The sequence below is a fragment of the Pteropus medius genome, unplaced genomic scaffold (genome assembly GCF_902729225.1).
Source record: "Pteropus medius unplaced genomic scaffold, Ma_sr-lr_union100, whole genome shotgun sequence".
NCBI lineage: Eukaryota > Metazoa > Chordata > Mammalia > Chiroptera > Pteropodidae > Pteropus > Pteropus medius.
In genome coordinates, this window is record NW_024354875.1 from 19,098,584 (window position 1) to 19,124,872 (window position 26,289).

At 33.6% G+C, this 26,289-nt stretch overlaps 1 protein-coding gene across 1 annotated transcript in view; it reads left to right on the forward strand.

Annotated features, from left to right (window-relative positions):
* Positions 1-18,150, forward strand: part of GALNT13 (polypeptide N-acetylgalactosaminyltransferase 13) — a 451,827-nt gene extending 433,677 nt beyond the window's left edge. Inside the window, exon 14 of the mRNA XM_039855967.1 lies at positions 18,113-18,150. The gene's annotated coding sequence lies outside the window, so the exon portion shown is untranslated. The remainder of the gene's footprint in view (positions 1-18,112) is intronic.
* The last annotated feature ends 8,139 nt before the right edge of the window (positions 18,151-26,289 follow it).

The following is a 26,289-nucleotide window of genomic DNA, read 5'->3' on the forward strand; positions in this document are numbered from 1 at the left end:
ACAGCCTTATATTTCAAATACTAACCATCTTAATCTAATAAACCAGCTTCACAGACCTCTGGTCTTGGTAAACCTATAACTTGCCCGGTCTTGATTTACTTTGGCACCTGGTAGAAACAAAATGTGAACTCCCTTGCTGAACAATTGTACTCTCCTGCCTCCTTCTCAGTTGCTGAGGCATTCGGTGGCCTCTCTGCTAACTTACTCTTCTCTGAAATAACGATTTTTTTTCCCACATGACAGAGAATATTAATTAGCAATCTTGGCTTCTTCTTGCATAAAGAATTGGCAGATATAGAGTTTACTGAATGTCTTCTGACAAATTTCTTTGGAGTGAAAACTTAGATAACCAAGCACAGTTTTCTCTATTAATGAGGCATGTGAACTTAGGGCAGCAAGCATGCTTCATCTACCACATGATAACTTATGTAAGGCAGAGTCTAAGAGATCAACACTGTCTAAACAATTGAGGTCAGAATTGAAAATAGCCTTCACAGAGATTAATGTCACCGGTACTTTCTGCTCCTGAACTTTCAATTTGATTTCTCTGTGTGCATTTGCAACTTTTGGGCTTTTAAAAGATGACATGGAGTTAAGTTGCATATATAAAGGCACTTCCAAATTCTTCCTCTAATTATATGGAATAATGTGAGTGATGAATTCATTTTTCTCACACACTCTGGTTTCCATTGTCAGAATTAGATACATTTGACTCAGCACATCACCACCTTCTTTTTAAATATGATTTCCTTCTACTTCATTGGTCAATTAATTTTCAGTTCCCTTTTTCATTTTTCTCCTTTCTCCCATCTCTTCACATGGCAGTGTTCCAAGGTGCAATTGTTGGTCATCTTCTCTATTTGTACTCATTCCTTGGATGATTTCATCCCAGAGGCATGGATTTTCATGCCACTTGCATGCTGCCCACTACCAAATGTCTCTCCTCAGGTCATAACTCTCAGAAGTTCACCTGCCTACTTGATGTCTCCATTTGGATGACTAATAGACCTTTCTAACTTACTATGTCCAAGATTGAACTCCTTACCTTACTCTACAAGTCTTTTCAATTTTAAAAGTTTTTTTTTTTTTTTAATTTCAATTTATGGCAACTCCATTCTACCAATTGCTCAGTCCAAAAATCTTGGTGTCTTTGACACCTCTTTCTCCATTAGAAAATCATATTGATTCCACCTTCACACTATTTCCTGAATTCCACCACTTCTTAACACCTCTATTGTTACTATTCTGACCTAAGTCATCATCTGAATTACTGATATAACATTTTAATTGGTTGCATTCTTGCCTCCTCCACAGTCTATTCTCAACAGAGAACCAGAATGATGCTATGAAATGTAATCTAGACATGTGTCTCCTCTGCTCAAAACTCACCAATGGCTTCCTGTTTTGTATGTCTTTACAAAAGTCCTACGTGATCGAATACCTGTTAACACTCTGACCTCCTTCTCTACAATGTTTTCTCTTATTCATTTTATCCCAGTCATTCCCCTTGACATTTCTTTGAACAAGCCAGGCATGCTCTTGGTTTAAGTCATCTGCCTGGGATACTTGTTCCTAGATATCTACTCTTTCACCTTGATCACAATGTACATTCTCAGTGGAATTCTCAATCCACCATTTTAAATACTCAATCCTACCTTTTATATCTCCTCGAGATATAACAACCCATACCAGACTTCATTTTTTTGTTCCATAGCATTTATCACCTGCTAATGTATTATCAGAGTTACTCACTTATTGTTTTTAATGCTTGCTTACTTACTTATTGCCTCTTTCCACCCTCCACTCCTACCAAGCAACCACCACTTGTGTATAAAATACCAAAAAGCAGGGCTCGTGATTTCATTGTGATATATCTAGAACAATGCCTGGCACATACTAGGCATCCAATAAATATTTTTTGAGTGTAAAATGAAATTCCATTTTTCCTCCCCTCTACTGTGTACTGTATTCCATGTATGGGGTGAGGGGGAGGCAGAGAGAGAAGGATGTTAAGATTTTTCTTGTTCTTTTTGTGTTAATGCATTTTATCTTCCTCTTTCCTTTTGAAATGTCCTCCTACTAAAAAGATTACATTGTCTTTCTTCATTGCGAAAGTATTAATTTTTATGGGAATGGATGTATTTAGAACTTGAGACAACTTCATAATTATATGAGTATTACCATAATTAAATTTGATATGACCCAGATGGACATTTTTCCTCTAATAGAAGCATGGTATTTTGTGATGGGATAATGGAACGTTAGAATGACAAGGCACTGAAGATGTGATCAACCCCCTGAATCATTAAATAACGTTTGCTATCACAGACTAACTTTATTTGTACAAATTTTTTGTAATTTCTCTCTAGAGTTTATTTCTGAAAACTACATACATGCTACTTACACATTCCTAAGGTTGCTATCTTTAAAGAAACTGCATAGTATAAATGTATAAATTCCAAATTTAAAAAAATACTCAAAATAAGTTCTCCATGCTGTGTCCTTTATTAGAATCACCATTTACGTGCGTAAGTCTTTGGAGCTGGGTATGTAGAGGGGCTTCTCCCTCTTATATTTCTCAAATCTGAAGTGCTATCAGCTCTACACTTTGATATTCTCTTCTCTTCCATCTGCCCTGGACAGACACAGGAGACTCTAACCACTATATCTCTTTTGGCAAGAGGTGGAAGTACAGATTCTTGTTTGCTGCACTACAGGGGGCAGACACTGAAAACCTAATGACAGTTGCTTGCACCTGACAGAAATCTCTTTTGATACATCAAGCAGCAGAAGAGCTATTCTTGTTTAGACAACCACTCAGGTCAATTTTATTTACCTTGAAATAGATTCTGACCTTTCAATTCTATAATTAGAGTGTAGTGGGAAGAGTATATACTTTAAAGCCAGGTGGCTTATGTTGCCATCTCATGTGGGCAAATACCAGTTGGCAAGCCTCCTGGTCCTTATCAGACAATGCATCCACCTAGGGCATAACTAGAAGGGCACTTTGGAGGCTTGGCTATGGTTCAATTAAAGTGCTTCTTGAACAAAATATAAAACACATAAATGCACGTTCACTGTTGATTCCACTATCTAGAATAATAGCCAGCACAAAGGATGCTTTTGATGGATGAAAAATGTCCAGAAACTTTGCATTTATCTTTCCCTATTCCCCTCCACCTCCCACCCCCGTATGGAAATTGACTTCTGTTTTGTACCATAAGCAGACAAAGCCCTGTGTTTATCCCTGTGGGCCCATGGTCAGTGGAGTAGGATTTAAACTAGAGCACCCCGAGGCAGATACATTCCAAAATTTAGAAACTTTATGTAAGTTCTTCAGATCAGCTTCTCTAAAAAGTAGTACCATAGATTTGCAAAACTAAGCCCAGAAGGCAAATACCTTTGGCCATCCCTCAGCAGCTACCACATTGAAACGTAAAACGCAATCTATGATAAACTCTAACAAATCCTAAATTCTGAATTTTACAGATGAATATTTTTAAAAGACTTCCAATGCAATTAGAGTTCTTGCTGCTTTATTTTTCAAAAGATATGTTTAGCATCAAAGTTGAAATTAATGTACATATGCCTATACATGAGACATTATGTAAATTACTTCTGACTAATAATTGAAGTTGTCTATGGTATTGAATGTAAAAAATGTTATTATCAAGGATTGTATATTATTATTAAGGATCGAATATTGAAATCAATATTTCCCCCACAATGACATAGTAGCATATTTTCTAATTATCTTTTATTTTTAAACTATTTATAGAAAAAAAAAACTGTCAGAAATATTTTCAAACAGGTAGTTTTTGTGCTTTTGAAGATCCTGTTGGGTTTTGCTCAAGTGCTGGATTCTCTTATAAGGATAAAAATGATTGATTTGTAGTACTCTTAATTTGCTAGGAGGCTCAGTATAAAAACACTTTATGTATAAATAAGTGATGAAAATGCAGTGTGAGAGCATTTGCTTAGTTGTGTTCTGATTAAACATTACACACTTCAATACATGACTAGATATCTAATGTCAATATCTAAAATTTAAAGGAAGGGGGAAGCAACCATTTATTTGTATTTTTAACAGTTAAATTGACTTAAAAAGTTGTAAATGTCAAAAAGGGTATGGTAGCAGAGGGTAAAGATAACAGAAGTGCTATCTTATTCTTTATTCTTCACTCAGGAAGAATGTTTCAATCCAATTTACCTCTTCTATTCCAACCTGCTCCCTCTGCTTACATGTCAACCAAATACAGAATCAGGAAGATGATGTCCTTTTAACACTCTCTGGAAATTTGTCAAGAACTGAGAAGATGGAAAGTAGGGTTAAGGGGAAAGAAATTGAAAAGAAAAGTGCAAGTATTTTTTTTTTAATTAAAATTATTATAAAATTCTCTGAATAAATATTGCCTTAATTAAAATAACTTGCATAGCTTAATAAAGATTGTCAGCTAACCTGAGTGCAGTGAAAACAAGTAGGGTATATTAACATGAATTCTTGTGCTTATATGCTAAAATTTCATGGTTAAAGTATATAGTTAGGAAATGATTTTCAAATTAAAGCTCTTCAACCAACATGCAATTAGGTAAACCTAGCTTCTGACTAATGCTCTCTGACAAGATTGCTGCTTGCATATTAAAGTGAAGACAGATAGAAAGGCTTACACACTTACTATGGCATTGACTTATTTTATGACTTCCTGCCTAATATAATTACATTTCAAAAATTACTCCAAAATAAGAAGTCTCTCTTCTAGATCAAAGCTTCATAGTCAAAAGATAATACAGTTGACCCTTGAACAACACAGGCTTGAACTGTATGGGACCACTTACACATGGATTTTTTTTCCATAAATATCTATAATGCTATAAATTTATTTTCTCTTCCTTATGATTTTCTTACTTTTTTATTAAAATTTTCTTTTCTCCAGCTTACATTATAGTAAGAATACAATATACAACATCTATAACATACACAACATGTATTAATTGGCTGTTTATGTTATCAGTAAGGCTTCCAGTCAACAACAGTAGTCTTTCAGTAATTAAGTTTTGGGGGAATAAAAGTTATATGTGGATTTTGACAGCATGGGAAAATTAGTACAGTGTCCCTAATTCCCAAGTTGTTCAAGGGTCAACTGTATATGTGATGTTCCTTCAAAACATAGTTTGATTCAATTTTAACCAAAAACTTCCGTAATTATAGCAAATGTATTTTACAATAATATGATGTATTAAAAAACAACAACAACACAGCATTGCAGCTGATCGATCATGAGCCAATTGATAGCTCTTCCATTGGGAAAGTATCTTAAAGCTATTACTTTCACAGGCCAACTTCAACCACCCATCCCCGCCTCCTTCTGATGAGAGGTCACAAACCCAGACCTCAAGAATTCACACAGGATCCCAGGATGAGCCAGTTATGAAAAGCTTTGCCTCTGACCATAGTGATCACTCCAGAGATGGATATGTGGCTAGCCCAGTTAGATTTCTTTTTTTATAAGTGTTGTATTTGGAACTAGTGGGAAATATTCTCATTTCTTCTCAGGATCAATTAAAGAAAAGAGCCTATGTTTTAGTCTCATGAAGAAATGATTTGAAAGAAGTCACAAAGACAGAGTAGGAAATGATGAAAAACATAATCAAAGTTTAGGTTCCTACAGGTATTACTAACTTCAGTTTCATCTTTATCTTTTCTTTTGTTTAGTTAATGCAGCAGTAACTTTATTTCTTGCTTAAAATGATTCAGGTTGGGTTTTAGACACATGTAAATAAGATTGCTCTGGCTAATCAGTTATATAACCTAGCTGAGCCTGTTTTATTATTTGTAAAATGTAAATGATAAAATACACTTTATATATTTCTTGTAAAATTGTAATCTATGCAAAGCATCTAATTGTACATGAGTTAAGAGGGTTCACAACAAAAATTAGTTTCTTCTCATTACTCTTAATTCCAACACACCAATGAAAAAGAGCATATACAACAGACCGTATTATATACCCAAGTGAAATGCTTATACACCACTAATGTGTACTTAGTGTTTAAGCTAAATGATTGAGGCTTCTTTTTTTTTTTTAAATATTCACTGTTTTATTTTAGTAAAAAGCAAGTGAGCCTTTAGTAAAAAACAAGATAATTCCTCTCAATAGAGGTTATTTTTAAAATTTTTATAAAGAAAAAATATAAACTATATTAGCTACTTTTCAAATGTAATGACTTGAAGTGTAAAAATGTGCTTATTAAATAACATCTGAGGTTTAGTAATTATACACTATAATTCTACCTCTTCATAACCAAAACCTTGAACAGCTGTAAAAGGACGACCTTGGCTAAGAAAGCCATTATAGTTTTACTTCCCACAAAATAAGTTCTCCAAATGTACAGTAAGTTAAAAACATTTTTAAAGTTATAAAACTTTAGAACACAGCTAGAAATATGTTGTAGCGATGACTGAAAAGGGACATTATTTTATCAGAGCAATGATTGAATTTACTTTTTTTAACACAATTTTTTAAAATTGAAATTATTGAAGTGACTTTGGTTAATTAAGTCAAATAGATTTCAAGTGTACATTTCAATACTATGTTAAATGTATATTGCATTATGTGTTCATCCAAAGTTAAATCTCCTTCTGCCACCAAATATTTGACTCCCCAGATTCCTATCTACTCTCAATTCCTACCCTTCCCTTTGGTAACCACTAATCCTTTGTCTGTCTGTGTCTTCGTGTCTCTGTTTGTTTGTTGTCTTTGTTTGTTGCTTTTAGTTTCATATCCCACATATGAGTGAAATCATACGGTTCTCAACTTATTTTGCCTCACTGATTTCACTTAGCATGATAATCTCAAGATTCATCCATGTTGTCACAAATGGATGACAACATGGATGAATCTTGAGATTATCATGCTTATGGATGAGTAATATTCCATTGGATTTCTTATGGATGAGTAATATTCCACTGAATATATGTACCACAGCTTCTTTATCCAATCATCTATCAATGGACACTTTGTGGTTGTTTCCATGTCTTAGCCACTATGAATAATGCTGCTATAAACATTGGGGTGCATATATCTTTGCAGATAAATGTTTTCAGGTATTTTAGACAAACACCCAGAAGAGAGATTGCTGGGTCATATGGTAATTCTATTCTTAATTTTTTAAGGAACCTCCATACTGTTTTCCATAGTGGCTGTAAAATTTACATTCCCACCAGTAATGTATGCATGTGCCTTTTTCCCACAATCTCTCCGACATTTGTTATTTGTCTTGTTGATTACAGTCATTCTGACAGTTGTGAGATGGTATCTTACTGTGGTTTTGATTGGCATTTCCTTTCTAGCTAGTGAAGTTGAGCATCTTTTTATATGTCTGTTGGCCATTTGTATGGGTTCTTGAGAGAAGTGTCTGTTCAGATCCTTTGCCCATTTTTAAGTTGGATTGTTTGGGTTTTAGTGTTGAGTTGTATGAGTACTTTGTATATTTTGGAAATTAGGTTCTTATCAGAGGCGTTGTTTGCAAATATAGTCTTCCTCCATTCAGGTGGTTGCCTCTTTGCCTTGTTGGTTTCTTTTGCTGTGCCGAAGTTTCTTAGTTTGACATAGTCCCATTGATTTATTTTTCCTTTTACTTTCCTTGCTTTTGAGACCAAATTCATAAAATCCTCTCTAAATCTAAGGTCTCCAAATTTAGTACCTATGTTTTATTCCATGCAATTTATTGTTTCAGGTCTTATATTCAGGTCTTTGATTCATTTTGATTTAATTTTGTTATATGGTGATAGCAGTCTAGTTTCATTCTTTTCCATGAGGCTTTCTAATTTTCCCAACACTGTTTATTGAAGAGGATTTTCTTTCTCCATTGTATGTTTTTGGCTCCTTTGTCAAATATCATTTGCTCATTATATGGGGGTTTAATTCTGGGCTCTCAATTCTGTTCCATTGGTCTGTGTATCTGTTTTTCTCCCATGCTGTTTTGCTTGCTGACACTTTGTAGTATAAACTGATGTCGGGCAGAGTGATACCTCTGGCCTTGTTCATTTTCCTCGGGATTACTTTGGCTATTTGCAGTCTTTCATACTTCCATACAAATCTGATGAATTTCTGTTCTAGTTCTCTTAATAATGCTGTTGGGATTTTGATGAGGATTGCATTAAATGCTTTAGATAATAAAATCATTTTAACTATGTTAGTTTTTCCAATCCGTGAACATGGATAATCTTTCCATTTCCTTGTGCCTTCTTCCATTTTTTTAGTGATGTCTTGTAGTTTTCAGTGTATAGGTCCTTCACATGCTCAGTTAGGTTTATCCCTAGGTGTTTTATTCTTTTTGTTGCAATTGCAAAAAAAAAATATTTTTTTCCATTTTTTTCTGAAAACTCATTGTTAGTGTATAGGAACATTATAGATTTTTGTTCATTGATTTTGTATTCTGAAACTTTACTGTATTCGTTTAATATTTCTAATAGTTTTTAAATGGAGTCTTTAGGGTTTACTATGTAGAGAATCATGTCATCTGCAAAACATGACAATTTGACTTCCTCATTCCCTTTTTAATACCTTTATTTCTTTCTCTTACCTGATTGCTCTAGCTAGAACTTCCAATACTATACTGAATAATAGTGGTGATAGCAGACAGCCTTGTCTTGTTCCTGATCTTAGAGAGAAGATTTTTTTTTCATTAAGTATGATGTTAGCTGAGGGTTTGTCATATATAGCCTTTATTATCTTGAGGTGCTTTCCTTCTATATCCACTTTATTAAGCGTTTTAATCATAAACAGATGTTGTATTTTGTCAAATGCTTTTTCTGCTTTTATTGATATGCTTTACATGATTATATGATTTTTATCGTTCATTTTGATTATGTGGTGTATCATATTGACCAATTTGCATATGTTAAACCATCCCTGTACCCCTGGGATGAAGGTCACTTGATCATGGTGCATAATGTTTTTAATGTGTTGTATTTGATTTACTAGTGTTATATTTAGGATTTTTGCATCAGTGTTCATGAGAGATATTTATCTATAGTTTTTTTGTATGTTATCTTTACCAGGATTTGGCATTAGGGTAATGTTGGCCTCATAAAAAGGATTAGTAAGTATAGCTCTCTTCTTCAATTTTTGAGAAAAGTTTATGAAAAATAGGTATTAAAACTTCTTTGCATGTTTAGTAGAATACACTGGAGAAGCCATCTGATCCTGGACTTTTTCTTTTGGGGAGGTTTTTAATGATTGATTCAATTTCCATACTGTTAATTGGTCTATTTAGACTTTATATTTCTTCATCATTCAGCCTAGGAAGGTTGTATATTTCCAAGAACTTGTCCATTTCTTCTAGGTTATTAAATTTGATGGCATATAATTTTTACAGTATTCTTCTATGATCCTTTGTATTTCAGTGATATTTGTGGCGACATCTCTTTCATTTTTTATTTTGTTTATTGGTGTCCTTTCTCTTTTTAGCTTAGAGAGTCTAGCCAGAGGTTTCTCAGTTTTATGAATCTCAAAGAACCAGCTCTTTGTTGCATTAATGTTTTCTATTGTCTTTTTGTTCTCAATTCCATTTACTTCTGCTTTAGTTTTTATTATTTCCTTCCTTCTGCTGACTTTGTTCTTCTTTTTATAGGTTTTAAGATGTGATGTTAAGTTTTTTATTTGAGATCTTTTATGTTTCTTGAGATAGGCCTGTAATAAAATGAACTCTCCTCTTATTACTGCTTTTGCTGTGTCCCAAAAGTTTTGATTTGTTGTTTTTTTTATTTTCATTTATTTCTATGTATCTCTTGATCTCTCCTTTTATTTTATCTATGACCTAGTCATTCTTTAGTAGCTTATTATTTAATCTCTATGTATTTGTGGTTCTTCCTGCTTTTATTTTACAGTTGATCTCCAGTTTCAAAGATTACGGTTAGAGAATATTCTTGGTATGATTTCAATCTTCTTAAATTTGTAGAGGCTAGTTTTGTGTACCAACATATGGTCTATCCTTGAGACTATTCCATGTGCACTAGAGAATAATGTATAATCTGATGTTTTGGGATGAAATGCTCTGTAAATGGTGATTATGTCCAATTGGTTTAATGTGCCATTTAAGGATGATATTTCTTTATTGATTTTTTTTAGATTATCTGTCCATAGCTGACAGTGTGGTATTTAGGTCCCCTAGCATATTTTTTTTGTTTCCTCTTTTAATTCTATTAGTAGTTGCTTTAAATATTTTGGTGCTCCCTGATTGAGAGCATAAATATTGATAAATGTTATGTCTTCTTGATGTGTGGTCCCCTTTATCACTATGAAGTATCCATTATTGTCTCTTGTTACCTTTTTAATCTTGAACTTTATTTAATCAGATACAAGTACAGCTACACCCTCTTTTTTCTGGATGCCATTTTCTTGGAGTATTGTTTTCTCTTTTCACTTTGAGTCTATATTTGTCCTTGCAGCTGAGATGTATCTCTTGAAGGCAGCCTATGGTTGGGGTTTGTTTTTTGATTCAATCTGCTACTTTGTGCCTTTTTATTGGTAAGATTAGTCCATTAATATTTAGGGTTATTATTGAAACATGAAGTTTTTCTATAGCCATTTTATCTTTGTTTTATGGTAGCTCAGTGTCTCCATTGTATCTTCGTCCTTGTGTTTCTGTCCTATTTTAATTTGGTGGGGTTTTTTTGTTTGTTTGTTTTTTATTTTTCCCTCTGTTCCCACTTGTTTCATGTCTCAGTTCTGGATTTTTTTTTGGTGCGTGGTTGCCATTAAGTTTATGTAAAAGAAGGTTATCAATACAGTAAACCTTAGTCTTCTGTGAATGCCTCATCTACATTCCCTTTTGCTGATTTGGATCTTTACTTCCTCCCCTTTTTTATTTTTGTTGTCTATTTTCATATGCTGTATGCTTATGTTCCTTTCTAAGTAGCAGTAGCTGTTATCTGCTCTTTTTAAAGTGTTTTTTTTCTTACCTTTAACCATTATGAAATATTTCAGCTTATAATATCCTGTTCTCACTACGAGTTGCTCTTTTCTGCTTCTCTCTGCCTGTTGGTCATCTTACACATAGTTATGTATTTTTTTTTTTTTTGTCTTTTTGTTTCAGGTGGAATGACCGCCTTCAGTATTTCCTGTAATGATGGCCTTGTGGTGGAAAATTTCCTCAGCATTTGTATGTCTGAAAATGTCTTTATTTATCCTTCATTTCTAAAGGAGAGCTTTGCTGGATATATTATTCTTGGCTGGAAATTTCTTTCTTTCAGTAGTTTGGATATTTGGTTCCATTATCTCCTAGCTTGCAAAGTTTGTGCTGAAAAGTCCGATGATAATCTAATGGATTTTCCTTTATAGGTTACCATCTTCTTTTCTCTGGCTATCTTAAAAATTCTTTCTTTGTCATTAATTTTTGACAATTTTAATATAACGTTTCTTGGAGAAGGTCTTTTTGGGTTGAGATAGTTAGGAATTCTTTTTGCTTCTTGGATTTAAAAATCCAGTTCTCTTCATAGGTTTGGGAAATTCTCATCAACTATTTGTTTGAATAGGCTCTCTGTTCCTTCTCCCTCTCTTCTCTTTCCAGTATACCTATTATTCTTATATTGCTTTTTCTGATGGTGTCAGACAGTTGTAAAGTTAATTTTTTTTTTCACTCTCAAGTCTCTCTCTTCTTTCTGTGTCATTTCCAGATTTCTGTCTTTGATATCACTAATTCTTTCCTCTATCTGGTCAGTTCTATTTCACATTTTTGATGAGCAGAGCAAGAGTGGGAAGAACAATGTTGCTTGATATGAAGATTTCCTAGAGTTGATCTAGCTTGCTATTTTCCAAGGCTACCATTTTATTTCAAACTCCCTTCATGATACTTTCTCTGGGTGTTAATTTCCTAGAGCTGTTATAACAAAGCACCAAAATCTGGGTGGCTTAACCAACAGAAATTTATTCTTTCACATTTCTGAAGGCTAGAAATCTGAAATCAAGGTGATAGCAGGGCCATGCTCCCTGTGATTGCTAAAGGGGAGAGTCTTTCTTTGCCTCTTCCAGCTTCTGGTGTTTGCTGGCAATCCTTGGTTTTCTTTGATTTGTACAGATGCATCACTATAGTCATATGACCACTTCTCTCTTTGTCTTTTCAAATTATCTTCTCTCTGTATGTGTTTGTCTCTACATTCAAAATTGCCCTTCTTTTAAAAATCAGTCATATTGGATTAGGGCTTACACTCTTGACCTCATTTAATTTGTTTACGCTTAGAAAGAACTTACTTCAAGTAAGGTCACACATAGAGGTACTGGAGGTTAGAATTTCAACGTATCTTTTTGGAGAGACACAATTCAATTCATAACACTTGGGTTTACCTCCTTCTTTAAAGCTGATTCACAAAAACAAGAGTGTAAAGGAAGTCATGGAGAAACTTTAGTCATCTTCACTTTTTGCCTGTCTTGTCCATTTTTTGCCTCTCTCACTCCACACTCCTTTTTTCTTCTAAAAAACATAGATATTATTGAATATTCACACTTTTTCTCTGTAATACCCTCCCTTACTCCCCACCCTCTTTATACAAATACTGATGATCAACAATCAGAACTTCCCATAAGAAGGCTTAAGAGGTAGGTGGTATTACTTTCAGATTTCTATCTTTTCACTTCACCAGACTCTCATCTTAGGTGGTTTCAATTTCCACATAGAGTTCTACTAATAAATAGAAGGCCAGTGAGGTCAAAATAAGAAACACCATAATATTATTGCAGTGGAGAAATCTCCCTGGAATCCTGGTAAGATGAAGAGAGCTGTTCCTTTCAGTGCACTCCCTCCTTCCCTCTCTCTCTCTCTCCCCCTCTTTGTTTCTTTAAGAATTCTATTTGTACTTCTTCATCCCTTCACCTTTTTTCACCCTGCCCCACTCATCTCTGTGGATCAAAGAAATACATCAAAAGGTGAAGGTTTGGCAAGTGAAACAGGATGAAATATCTTCCCTTTAAAGTCACGCATTTGATAATAGTGTGGGGGTTCTGATTAAGATAGAGTTTTCTGAGTAAGGCTTTGATATGCTTGGTGGGAGTTTATATTCTGGGTTGTTGCCAAAAGTAATCTTTTTCTATCCTGTCTTTATGTACCCTAAATCTCCTACTAGAACTCTTGAATTAGATGTTGGGTTAAATGTAGGCTGAAATTTTGATATTCCTCAATCTTTAAAAGACAGGTGATACCTTTTGCTGCCAAAGTGTCCAAGCAAACTTCCACTTTGTCCAGTGTACCTTGTAGATGGTATTCTAATTTTCTATACATCTGTGCCATAAAGCATTGCTCTACCCTGATAAAGCATAGTGCTCAAAGATTATTAGAAACACATCCATTGTCAAACAAAATTAGGTTTATTAAGGTGTTACAGCAAGATAGAACATATACTATGGCCCTAGGGAGAAAGTAAGGAGGGAGAACTTTCCTAGCATAGGAAGCAAGATATACAATGCATAAAGATAGGAATCATGATTGTGCAATTAAGGAACTGTATGAGGTTTGTTATGACAGGAGTATAGGGCTCCTTTGGGAGTAATCAAGAATAAGGAATAAATAAGCCCAGATCATGAACAGTTTTCCATGCTGGATAAGGATTTGGAACTTTCTTTTCCCATAGGCAATGAGGAATCATTAAAGAATTAGAATTATACTAGTGATATGGTTATATTTGCATTTTAGAAATACCTCTTTAAAAACAGAAGGAAGGATAAATTTGAGAGCTTGAGACTTTTTCAATAGGTTGGGCTTAAAAGGATTAGACCTCAAAATAGAGCTATGACTTTAGGAATAATTCGTGAGTTATATCAGAAAAGAAATTGTATGACTTAATAGGTCATGTGGATAAAGTAGAAAGAAGAATCTGGGGCAGGAATAACAAGTAAATTTCAACACAGGCTGGTAACTCTGATGAATTAAAAGTGTCTTCACGGAGTGCTCAGTTCGGAGTGATTGGAAGGCTGTATAACCATGTACCAGGAAAGTGATAGATGAAATACAGTTGCTATGGCATGAGAGAAGAGATAGGGCACATTTACCATGTGAAAATGGCATTAGTTACCTAACTGTAAGCTGTTTCCCATTCTTTCTTCCTTCCAGAACTACACTTTTCCTTTAGACAGCCATTCCTCTGGTTTATAGTTCATATTCTTTAGGAAAAATTGGTCACATAGGGCAACTTCAATGCATAATCATAATAGGTTATCCTATTTACCTTTGCAAAAGGGTTATTTTACTAATGTAAGCCTATGCCAATCAACATCTGACACTTTCCTAAAAATAGTGGTTGGTTTAAAAATGGACATGTGATACAATTCAGGCCAATGAGATGATAGGTGAGTTTTTCTGTGGGTCTCTAAGAAAGATCCTCATTCTTAAGAGTAAGACAGGACTAAACTAACCTTTAATGAGCCAATAAATATCCTTATTGTCTAAATCACTTTATGCTGTGATTTCTGCCACTTGCAGTCAAAAAATATTGATTAATGATGTCTTTTCTTTCCTTCATTTAGCACAACTCTCAATTTTCTGCTTTTAATAACTGAGTGGATATTGGTTCTATTCACAACTGAACAATATAGGAGATAATAGTTTTAATCGTAGATAAATTAAGATTTTTGAGACATATAAGACATCTAGAAAAAGACACCTAATTGTACATGTCTAGTCTTCTAGAATGAAATTTAGATTGCAGTTCTAGATTTGGAAATCACTAATGTTCAATAGATGTTTTAAGTCATTGTGAAATATTAGGTATAATATTAATCTAGTGAGTGAAAACCAGTATTCTTTTTTACAGTGATGTAGAATGGAGTAGTTAAGGTTGGATAAGATGCAAAATATCAACATACATTGAATGCGATAAGGGAAAATAATGTTTCTTAAAACTTTTATTTTTTTCAGTTATATACATTATGGTCTAGATCATAGTGTAAGATATACTTCTTACTATAAGTAACAGCCAAAAGAGTTTTCAAAACACTGCTATAGAGTAAGAAACTTAGAAAACTGGCAAGAAAACCTGGGAGTAGTGTAATGAGAAGGCACGGGAAGAGATATTTGAACAGGAGGTGGCTGATAAGGTAAAACGTGACCAGAGAAGTAGGAAGAGGAAGATGCAAAATCCACACAGAACACTGTCACCTTTTTCCAAATTTATCTATAATTTTCTTTTAGTAAAAATTTCTGGTGCAATCAAAGACTGACGCAGTATCAAATCTGGGTAGACCAACATTTGATTCAATGCCTATTGTATGTCTTATTGATCCTACTCCTAAAAAATATGTCCTTACTTCACGCACACTGATCTTTTATGACTGCCTCACTCAGTCTCCTACTCCTGAACTCCCATATTTTCAGTACTCCATATATTTTACTGTCGTGATTTTTGGATTTCATCAGATTCAGAAATATTTTTATTCTTTTTTTTTTTCATATTAGCTTAAGAACTCTCTAGTTCAGGTATTGTAAACTTAGATTACTTAACACCTTAGAGTGACTGAGTGTCAAAACAAAAGCAATAAAAATTATTAGTTTTGTTTTTTATACCTGAATCATCTTATAGAATATGGTATTTTTCAATGAAATTTTAATGAAATTGGCACGTGTAGACTTAGATTTGAGGCTGAATCAGTTTTTGACTTGAATCATAGGGAAAATGTCATTTTCAGAGAGGAAGATGTAATGTGATGTTATAGGCAATCCCCAGAGACTTAGTTGGATCAAAATTTAATTTTGCTTTTAAATAGATTCAAAACAATGTGAGTCACTGTTTTCTGCATTATCCCATGTAATCATAAAAATTTCATACTGGCACTTAACACATCAATGATATTTTTTAAAAGCTTTCTTTTGGGGGATTCGTTTAAGCAGCTGGAAGGATTAACTTGCTTTCTCATCAAGGTTCAGACCACACGATACTGCATAATAAAATTCTAATACATACAGTTGTCTCTTCAATAATTGCTTCTTTGTTATGTAATGTGCACTATAATTTTAAAATATAAAAATGGAAATTATTTGATTTGCATTATATATGTTAATTTGTAGTCCACAAATGCATTTCTCTAAGAACCTTTGAATAAAATGGGCTCATCTTAAGGAAAGAACAGAATCTTTTGTTCTTCTAACGGTATCTGAATCAAAAAAGCAAAAATAGAAAATTTATAGATGCATGCTTTTTATCCTAAAGATACACAAAAAATAAAAATAAAAAAGGAGTGACTTATGAACAAGGCTATTCACTACAGCATTATTTATATAACAATCGAATGGCCCAGACCTTCATGGATGAAGATTTATCTCACCTTGCCAAGCAAGAAACCATTATCCATTAAGGTGCTTGCCAAGGTCAAAGAGGATATGGTGGGTATAGTAGAAGATGATAGTTATAAATATTAGCTACAGCCTTTTGTCAGGTTGATGAAACAAAGTGATAGTCATGAATATTTCTTTTTTATTTTGATAGAAATATATATGTGTGTGTATATATACACATTTGTAAGTTGTCTTTGTCTTCCTTTCTATTTTCTTCCATCTAACATGTTCACAGTAGGAAGGAAGTAGAATATCTAACATATTCTAAGTTATAGAATACTGAAGGAGGAGGATGCTTCAGAAAGAAGAGAAATAAATATCACAGGACTTTGTATTGTCTTTTGGGGACAGGGTAGTAAATTTTTGGTTACATGAGGTATAGTTGCAATATGTAAGATGGAATCGTAAGTTTGTTATTACATTTTGGGGGAGTTAAGTAGGATTAAAAGAGGGATATATCTTGGATGACAAGTTGGCAAAGGATGGACTGTAGTGACTTTGTATTTTTTCAACTTAGCTTAGTTGAAACTAAGTTTCCAAGTATTCTATTCCATACATAGTTCTAGGTTAGGGTGACCATAAGCAAAATTTGCATGGAATTTGAAGACCGATCAGAATCAGTTGTTAGGTTTATACTCAGCTCAGTATGAGGTCAGGCACAGTGACAGCTCATACAGCTTATGACATTTTGGTGGAGCCACATGGGGCTGCAACTCAGTAGGCAGCTTCTCCAACTTCCCTGGATCTTTTCCTTCAAATTCTCTGGATACTTGTCATGTGGCAAAGTGTTCCAGCTCTTTTGAAGGTTACCCACATCATCAAAGTCAGAGGCCTGAAGGTGCTGAAGCACCTTCATATAAGACTCTGATATGGGTTCCAGTGCATCTTCACAGGTTCCAGTTTACCCCTGCTCTCCTTACTTGATGTGCATCATTCCCTCCTGATTGCTGGTCCTGCTGACTTTAAGCCCAGGTCCAGATCCAGGGGTACCAGGCTTATGCAGATTATTTAACCAGCTCTCCAGATTGTGTAATGTCTAATTCCTTACAATAAATCCTTTGTATCATTCATAGTAGCTTTGCTTCACTGATTAAATCCTAATAGATTCAGGAAGAGTTTGTATTGTATGCTATCTTTCTTTTTTAAGAAAATGTGGAAGGATAATCTAAAAAGTAATAAAAATGGTTACCCTGTGGAAAGGAAAGAATATGGAGAAGAGAGGATGAAGCTGGAAACTGAAAGTATTTGGTTTATAGTTTTGCCTTTGGAATCATGTAGATACTTTTTTTAAATTAAAAACTAAAGTTAAATTAAAACAAACAAACAAACAAACAAAAACAAAGCAATCTCTTAATATGGAAAGAAACCAAAAATGAACCTAACAGTATGTAATTTGGTGGAATAACCAGATCTGGTAAAACAATTTCAAGACTTTGACTCAAAAATGTAGAAATACATATTCTTAAGTCTGAAAAGAAAAACATACCAAATTTAAGCTGTTTTCAGTGGGCAGGCTTATTTTTAATGACAATATTGATAAAATTATATTTTGAAACAATATGATGTATTTTGAAACAAACTATTTTATACACATACATATTATTATAAAATAAAACCAATGTAATTATGCTACCATCATTTAGAATTCAAAATTGTTAAAAAGAGAAAAGATACACATATTTTAAAAATCAAGTAAAATTTTACACATTAGATAAAACTGTAATTCAAATTCTAAATATTAGTACAAATTCATGATTAATTGTTTTTCTAAAATTTGTATATTTTCTAGTTCTGTGCCCTGAAAAGTCCTAGAAGCAAGAGCATCTCTAATGTCCATTCTGTCGTCTCTAAATTCCAGTGAAAGGAACCAGGACTCGTTGGACAAATGCCTGATTCAGAGTCTAGGGCACTAAAGATGAACCCGAAAAATCCCGTTGCACCTAAAAGCAAGAAATCCATCAAAGAAAGAGGAGCCAGGAGCCACTGTCATTGACAGGATACCTTGAGCATCAAAAAGAATAATGGCTGCAATGAACTGAAATCATAAAATATGATAAAACCTATGTGTTTCTAAAACAAAATAAAAATAGAACGGCAAAACAGAGCATCAATTATTGGTCTCCTTAGGAATTTACAAGGGCACTGACTTATTATTTGAAAATTGACCTTGAGGAAATATCAAGCATTTATTCTACCTGTTTTCAATGAATTTTCACAGTCATCAAGTTGTTGATAAAGATTTTTATGTAAAAATCAATTCTAAAACATTCAGGAGAGAAGGTTAAACTAGAAAGTCACATTTTTGCAATAACTAATAAAAGGATATATCTAGGCAATATCATTAATAAATGCTAAAATTCTTATTTGATAGGGATGTAAAGATAGATGACATTCTGGAAACTACTGTTGAAATTTTATAATACTGAATTCAAAGAACCAAATGCAACGTGTCTCTTCATGGAAGGCAATAGGATGCTCAATAATTCAATCTAGCCACCCATTCTCAGAAAATAAAGAAAATTGTTGTTGAAATTATAACAGCAGAATGTTGATCACTGCTGAATCTTGGTTATAAGAACAAGGAGTTTATTTTATTATTTCTTCTACTTCTAATTTCCATAATAAGAGTTTTGAAATATATATATTTTGGTTTCTAAAAAAACTAAAATCTAAATTATTGGTGAATAAATTTTTTTAGGAACAACCTTTAAGTTAAGGCTCTTTGTAAATCTGCAAATTGTGATTCCATATTTTTCTTCCTTCTCTATCATATCATAAAGAACAGTATATATATGTTACTGTATAGTAAAAACAAAGTACTATTCGAAGTACGATGCTGCATTTGAGATGAGACTTACTAAAAAGAAAGTAAAACACTCTCCTGGTTTTAAAATGTATTAAAATTTGTGTTTTGTAACAAAATTACAAAAAGGAAAGATCTTTGATTTTTAAATCATAAAGATCTTATTGGTAAAAACTACTTAATTTTCAGATTTTTCACTTTTTTGTATGTACATAATATTTATTAAGTATTGTTTAAATAGTGAATAATTGTAAACAATCTAAAAATCTAATACTTGGGGGATCATTAAATTTATTAGGGTACTTTTATACAATTGAGGAACTATGCAACCATTGAAATTCATTGTAGATGAATGTTTAACTACATGAAATATATCAATAATTGGAAAGTTCAATATACAAAATAATATTTATAGCATTATTTTAGTAAAAATCTTTATGTCATGTAATATGAATAGAAAAAATTTAAAAAACTGTAAAAACTGAAATGCTAATAGTATTCCTAGATTATAGGCAATTTAAACTTTGTTTCTTTTTCTAAAATGTTCAGAATATATGTTCTGTGTCTGTATTATTTGTAATCAGAACTTTTAGATTTTTCACTATTATTAATTTTGTTCAGGCCTAAAATTCAGATTTTGATTATTTTCTCATTTTGATAATTTCTGCTGGCAATTAATTTGTGAGAGTGTGTGCCATTTTAAATCAACGAGTGAGTTTTATCTCATGAACTCAGAATCACAGGGATATACTATAACACAGGTTAAGTGAGTTTGGGAAACTTTCCTAGAATTTCAAGTTCTCAGTTTCCTTGTGATAGACTGTGGGTGGCTAGGGTCAAGCTTCCTAACATAGCAGTGGTCAGCACAGGTCATTTGCAAACCCATTTTTCTCAATATAAAATTCTTAATGATTTTCCTTTAAGGACAGTATTTGTGTCTTTGTGGCTTGCCTTCTTTGTTCTCCAACCTACCTGAAAACATTGTGTTTAACTGGAAGGCAATTAATGATTGAATGAAGTAGTGTGGGAGAAATTAGTGATCAGAATGCCTACCCCTATTCTGAGAGATTAAGTAACTCAGTTAAAAGAAAAGAGCTGCTGAAAAAGCAAAGAGCCTCTCACTAGAGCACCATCAGGATATTTACCAAGGCAACTGCACAAATATCCCCACCAGAGTAGGGAAACTTTCTCTCTGGAAATGTTTGGAAAATATATCCTCTAGGCTTCTGCTTCCTGCTGTAGATCCATAGGGTATATTAATGGCTGGCAAATAGTAGCATGCTGTGTCTGATTGCTCAGGGCACTATTTTTTTCTCCAGAGTTTGCATCAGGGAATATTTTTCAAAATGTTTCTAAAGGTCATTTAAAATCTTTTTGAAACTAAGAAAATAATGAGATGCCTGGAAATGCTGAGACATTTCCTTTCAAATTGATAGCTGAAAACACAATAAGCTGTATGTATATGTCATTATTAAGACGGCCTTCATTTTCTGCAGAGATGCTCTCACCTGGAGGAAGCAATATACCCGAAATGGACAGAGTTCATAATAATCAGTGCTGAAGTTCTTAGGATGTATGTTGCTGAACTCCTACACTAACACATTTTGCATATTTCCAAGAATATAACTTCATTTCCTGCCATAGGAAATGCAGAATAGAAAAATCCTCACAAAGGTGCAGCTAATGATTCACCCAATGTCAAGATTCTTAAACACAAATCTCATTTTTCCCCCATGAACAGCAATATCATTTCATATAAAATGCCCTGCAAGCAATGCTCTTCAATTCTAATGAAATCAGTAATGATGGTGTTGATGGTTAAAACAGATGGTCCCTGCTTACAATGGTTCAACTTATGAATTTTAGACTTTACAATGTTGCAAAAGTAATATACATAATAATTTACACAGGATATTTAACAGGATTACAAAATAGGTTTTGTGTTAGATGATTTTGCCCTACTGTAGGCTAATATAAGTGTTCTGAACAGGTTTAAGGTAGGCTAGGCTAAGTTAGTTATTTTTAGTGTAACTACACACAAATTTGATTTCTTTAATTTTGTTTTTCCCTCTGATTCAAGCTGGTTTTGCCCAGATAATGGCTTTGTGATTCACTTGGTTTTTTCCACCCTTATCCTTGCACCTCTGGATGCCTGCGCCTTTAATCAGTAAGCCTTAGGACGCAGGATTAAGGGAGCCTCAGGTCTATAATCACAAGAACAATAGGTTTCAGTTAAACTTTAAACTAAGGATAACATCTTGGCTTTAGATGTGTTTCAGCACCAGATCCACTGAAGCAGAACAACCCTGCTGGTAGTGTGAACAGGCCACAGGACCAGAAGGGATGGAGCCTTGGCTGATTCCAGAACCGAACACGATGATCAATTACTTCATCCCCTCTAATCACCCACTTAGTGGCACCCATGACCCCAACTCATTTAGTTTCCATGACTACTCATTTTTCCCTATATAATCTGTTCTTCAAGACCCCCGGGAAGCCAGAATGTTGAGAGCAATAGTTCACCTTTGGGACTTACAACTCTCTAAGTAAACTTTACCTTCTTTACTGCAAAATCTTCATGTATCTCTTCTTTGGCTTAGATGCATGTGCGCAGATCTTTTTTTGGCCCTGATAACAGTTTAGGTGTATTAAACACATTTTTGACTTTCAAATATTTTCATTTTACTATGAGTTTATCAGGCCATAACTGCATCTTAAATCTAGAAGCATCTGTAGTCATAATAGTCAGAATTAATATGCTTCCATTTGGGAAGTATAGTTATTTACTCATGAAAAGGTTGGTGATATTTATTGCTTATACATTTAAACAAAATATTCACCATAATTATAATAATTATTAACAACAATGAAAATTTCACTTAATAATCTGACACTAATACAGTTTTTGTCAAAGTTATCCATTCTGAGGAGAGTGTGAGAGGGAAGACATAAAATCATGCAAATTTAGACCACTTTATTTAACTTCTTAAAGATCATTTTATTTAACTTCTTACTTTTTCACAGGAAGAAACAAGAGACCCAGAAAGCTGATATATTTTGCCTAAAGCAATTAGTGCCAGAGTTGGGACTAGAACCCAATTGCACTGATCTCCAAACGAGAAGCAGGAAAGCAGTAAGGCCAACAGGTATTGCCACCTTCTTTGGTAGCATGTAAATTCTGCTCCCCCATTCCTTTCCTCTCTGACTTGCATTCTTTCCTCTCCCTACATTTATTCTTTATATCATTTCTAATTATATGGGAAATGTAAGAGTGAAAAAAATGATGGGACAGAAGCATTTAGGTCCGAGGTGATCAATTAATTTAGAGTGGACATGCTTTCTCTGAATTCAAAATAAACTCTGACTCCCCTCTATGCAACAGGAAGGTTTCTGGGATCTTGAGGTTGCTCCAGGTTAGGATAAGATGGAATAGATGCAATATAGGTAAGCGGTGACTTACTATGAACCAGACACTGTTCCAAAGCCCTTTATATGGATAATCTTATTTAAGCTGCCCACGTGCTATGAGGTAGTTATCACAGATGATAAAAGTGAAGCACATAAGATTTTAAATGATTTACATAAATTACATAAGTATTACATTTGGAGCTAGAATTTCAGTCCAAACCTTATGACTCTAGAGACAGTCTATTATGAAGATTATGCCAATTCCATCATTAAAAATTGTATTTACAGTCAAATTTTTAAAGTTTCATTTCAGTTAATAATTTCAACCTTATGCACCAGGCATTTTACCACAACTAATGAGAAGTAAATATCACTGATAGGAATTTTAGTTTCTTTGTCTTGGGGCTGGGAGGCAATGCCTACATAAATGAAATTCAATAGTCTATTCAACAAATAGTGACTTTTTTGAATATCAGGCATCAGGCATGAAGATACAACATGAAGCAAGAGAGATGTGTGAAGATGAATTGTATAATAAACAGTAAAAATAAAAATCCAAGATTACATCACCTATGTTACAGTTAGAAAATTCTCATGAATTCTCTTAAATGAATCGAAGAGATGGTAACCTGTTGATTAGGGGGGGAAAGCAAGTTTTTCTTCTAGAAATAAAAATATAAAGAATGACTTCTGAGAAATACTAAATGCTGAACACAGTGACTGTGGAAGATTTCCATTCTCAAATACTGACTGGAGTGGTGGAAAGACCCAACTTTCTTTTGAAGGTATTAACTTTCTTCACAGAGTTTTCCCTGGGGTGGTAAGTGCAGCAAGAAAAAACATCTCTCTTTCTTTAGTTCTCAGAAGAATAATTTATCCATTTTTATTTCTTATTCTTTCCTGAAATAACAATGAAAAGGTGAAGGGAATGTTTTAAATCTCTGCCAGATACCTACTAAAAGAAGTTTCTACCATATTTTTAAAGGAATGACAATGAGATTAATAGACAGGAAGAACTTCAAGAACATATAACATAGGTTGTGATTTAAAGTCTTTTTCTCAGATTATTCAGAATATTAGAATTGAAAATGAAACTTATTAACCCTAAAATGGGAAACAACAGTGAACTTGGCACTGATTTTTATCTATCTCATTTTTATAACCCAGGGTACTTCCTCTTGATCAAAATTGGAAGCAAACATTTTTATATCTATGTAATACCGTATAAAATTGATTAAGGACTTCTGGGCTGTTTCCTTAGAAAATGAGTGCATGTTCACATTAGCACATTAGTCTTAGATAGAAAAATTTGCTGGGTTAATTCTCTTTGTTCTATTCTAGGACATGTGTAATTAGCCCTTTAAAGCTTGCTGAGGAGGGTGACTCATATTCAGATTTGTCTGGGCTCTAGTGTGCAGCAGCAGTAAGAGAATTGGTTCTTACTACCAGTCTCTGCCTACTGCTTTCAGTCTCAGCCCCTTAATCATTGAGATTTTTCTCTCTTTCTTACAGTCCTCTGGAATTGACCCATTGGTAATTTAATCTTTATAAAATAAGCCACTCTTAAAAGTATCGAAGTTAATTTACTTACTGTGATTTGATTGATACTGGATCTTAATACAAAAAAATATTCTAACACAGCCTATGTCATGCATAATATTTTCAGATTTAGCAACAATTCATGTTTGTGGCAGGCACCGCAAATATTTGTTAAATAAATGGATGAATCTCTTCAGTCCAACAGTTCAAGAGCATCTTATCAAAATGAAATTAGAGCTAGTCTAAATCAAGGTCTTTGGAGCGGCAAAGAAAGGTGAGTGGAACAGCTGGAGGTGATTCACAGGCCAATAAATCCAGAAGAGAAAGTCTGAAAGACAAACCCTCCACTTAACTGCTTTGCACAGCACCTTGGATAGAAGGCCATAAAATCATAAAATTATGTGTGTGGACCTTATAAATTGAAACAATTGGGTGATGACACTGGTTTTGTTATAATGTAAATGGGAACTCTGACAATATGAATTATTGTTCTGAGGACACGCTAATGGTGAATTATCAGAAATAACACTTGATGATTCTCAGGAAAAAATGTTTAGTAAGCCTCTGCATTTTAGGCATTGCAGAGGATAGAAAGAAATATAGGGAGACGGGTCTCACTCTGTATCATGCACATTATTTAATGCTTATAATAATAAGTGAGAAATAATTTCCCTTATGTTGCAGATGGGCGATGAAGTAGACAGATTAACTACTTTGTTTGATGTTGCATAAATAGCAATAAACAAAACTAGAAATTAAACCTAAGCCTATTTCCTTTTTATTACTCTACTCCAAAAACCCATAGTAGAAGATAGTGTGAAGTAAACATCAATATACTTGTAGAAATCAAAGTACAGAGAAATTATATTAGCAGTATGCCCGGCTCATAATAGGATAACCTAAGAATTTTGTTAGTGAATGAGTAACACATTTAACACATTGATCTTTAAAATATTTTTATTTATTTTTATTACTGAGCTAGAACCTTAGAACATCTTCCTCTCTGCCTCACCCCTGTTTTGCCTAAATGAATTGAATGGTTGCTTCTATTTTCTAGTTTCATATCAACTGAAGAGATTTGATATACAAGGTCTTATTTTGTCATTACAGAATCTGCAAACTCTAGCTACTGATGAGAGAGTTGTTTAAGGTCAAATTAAAAGTGTTTTCTCACATTTTATTCTTCAGATTTGGGGTTTGAATCTTCAGACACAGAAATCAAGTTTTGCAATTTCTAACATTAAACAAGAGCATAAGTTGCAGTCTTTAAAAGACAGAAATGAGAAGTAAAGGCATCCCAACCTTTGGAACATTCTCAGAAGTTTATTATTGTTTCCCCTAGCAAGCTGAAAACATGTTTTCAAAGGCCCTAGAGGAAATTTGTTAAAAAGGCAGAGAGGTGGCTATGGACTTTGGTCTATTTTTATTTCTCCCTGGAAATTCTCTATGGTTTTCACACAAAGTGCTGGAAAGGATGGCACTACTAATTAATTTCTTCCTAGTTTATTTATTTTTTTTATTCCCAGAGGCTGCTGTTTTGAATTTCTAAGGAGAGAGTGAAACATGTCAGAGTTTCTAAGAATAGTGCAACTACTCACCTGGAGATTCTCTCCAAGATGGTGAGCCTGGAGGAAACACCTATGGAGCAGGTATAATAACTTGTTATTTGAATTCCTTCCAAATACCTGGAAAGATGAGGGCACTAAAAATGCTACCTGGAAAGTTTCCTGATGTAAACATTTGAGTTTATAAATACAAAAAAAAAAAAAAAAAAGAGAGAGAGTACACTGAGAATTTGCCTTCAGTTTCATCATGCTAAATTATTATTATTATTATTATTTTATTTTGATGCAGCTATAGGTTAAGAGTTACACAATTTGTGCTAGATGGAAAGATAATTCAGAGTACAGACTTCAGATAAAATCCCAGTTCTCACACTTATTAAATGTACCACCTGGAGAAGTAAGTCTCTTTAGTCCTCAGTTTTTTCACCTGTAAAATGAGGATACTAATAATATCTACTTCATACTTGTCATGAAAGTTAAATGAGGTAATTCATGTTTACTATTTAATAACAGAAGCTCTGGCACACAGTGAGTTCTCAAAAATTATTATGATGAGTGATGATCTTTATGATAGTGATTATATTCTTATAGAGCTCAAGTTATAATTATACCTATGATCTTATTTTTTTCAATTGCTACAAAATAAGTAGT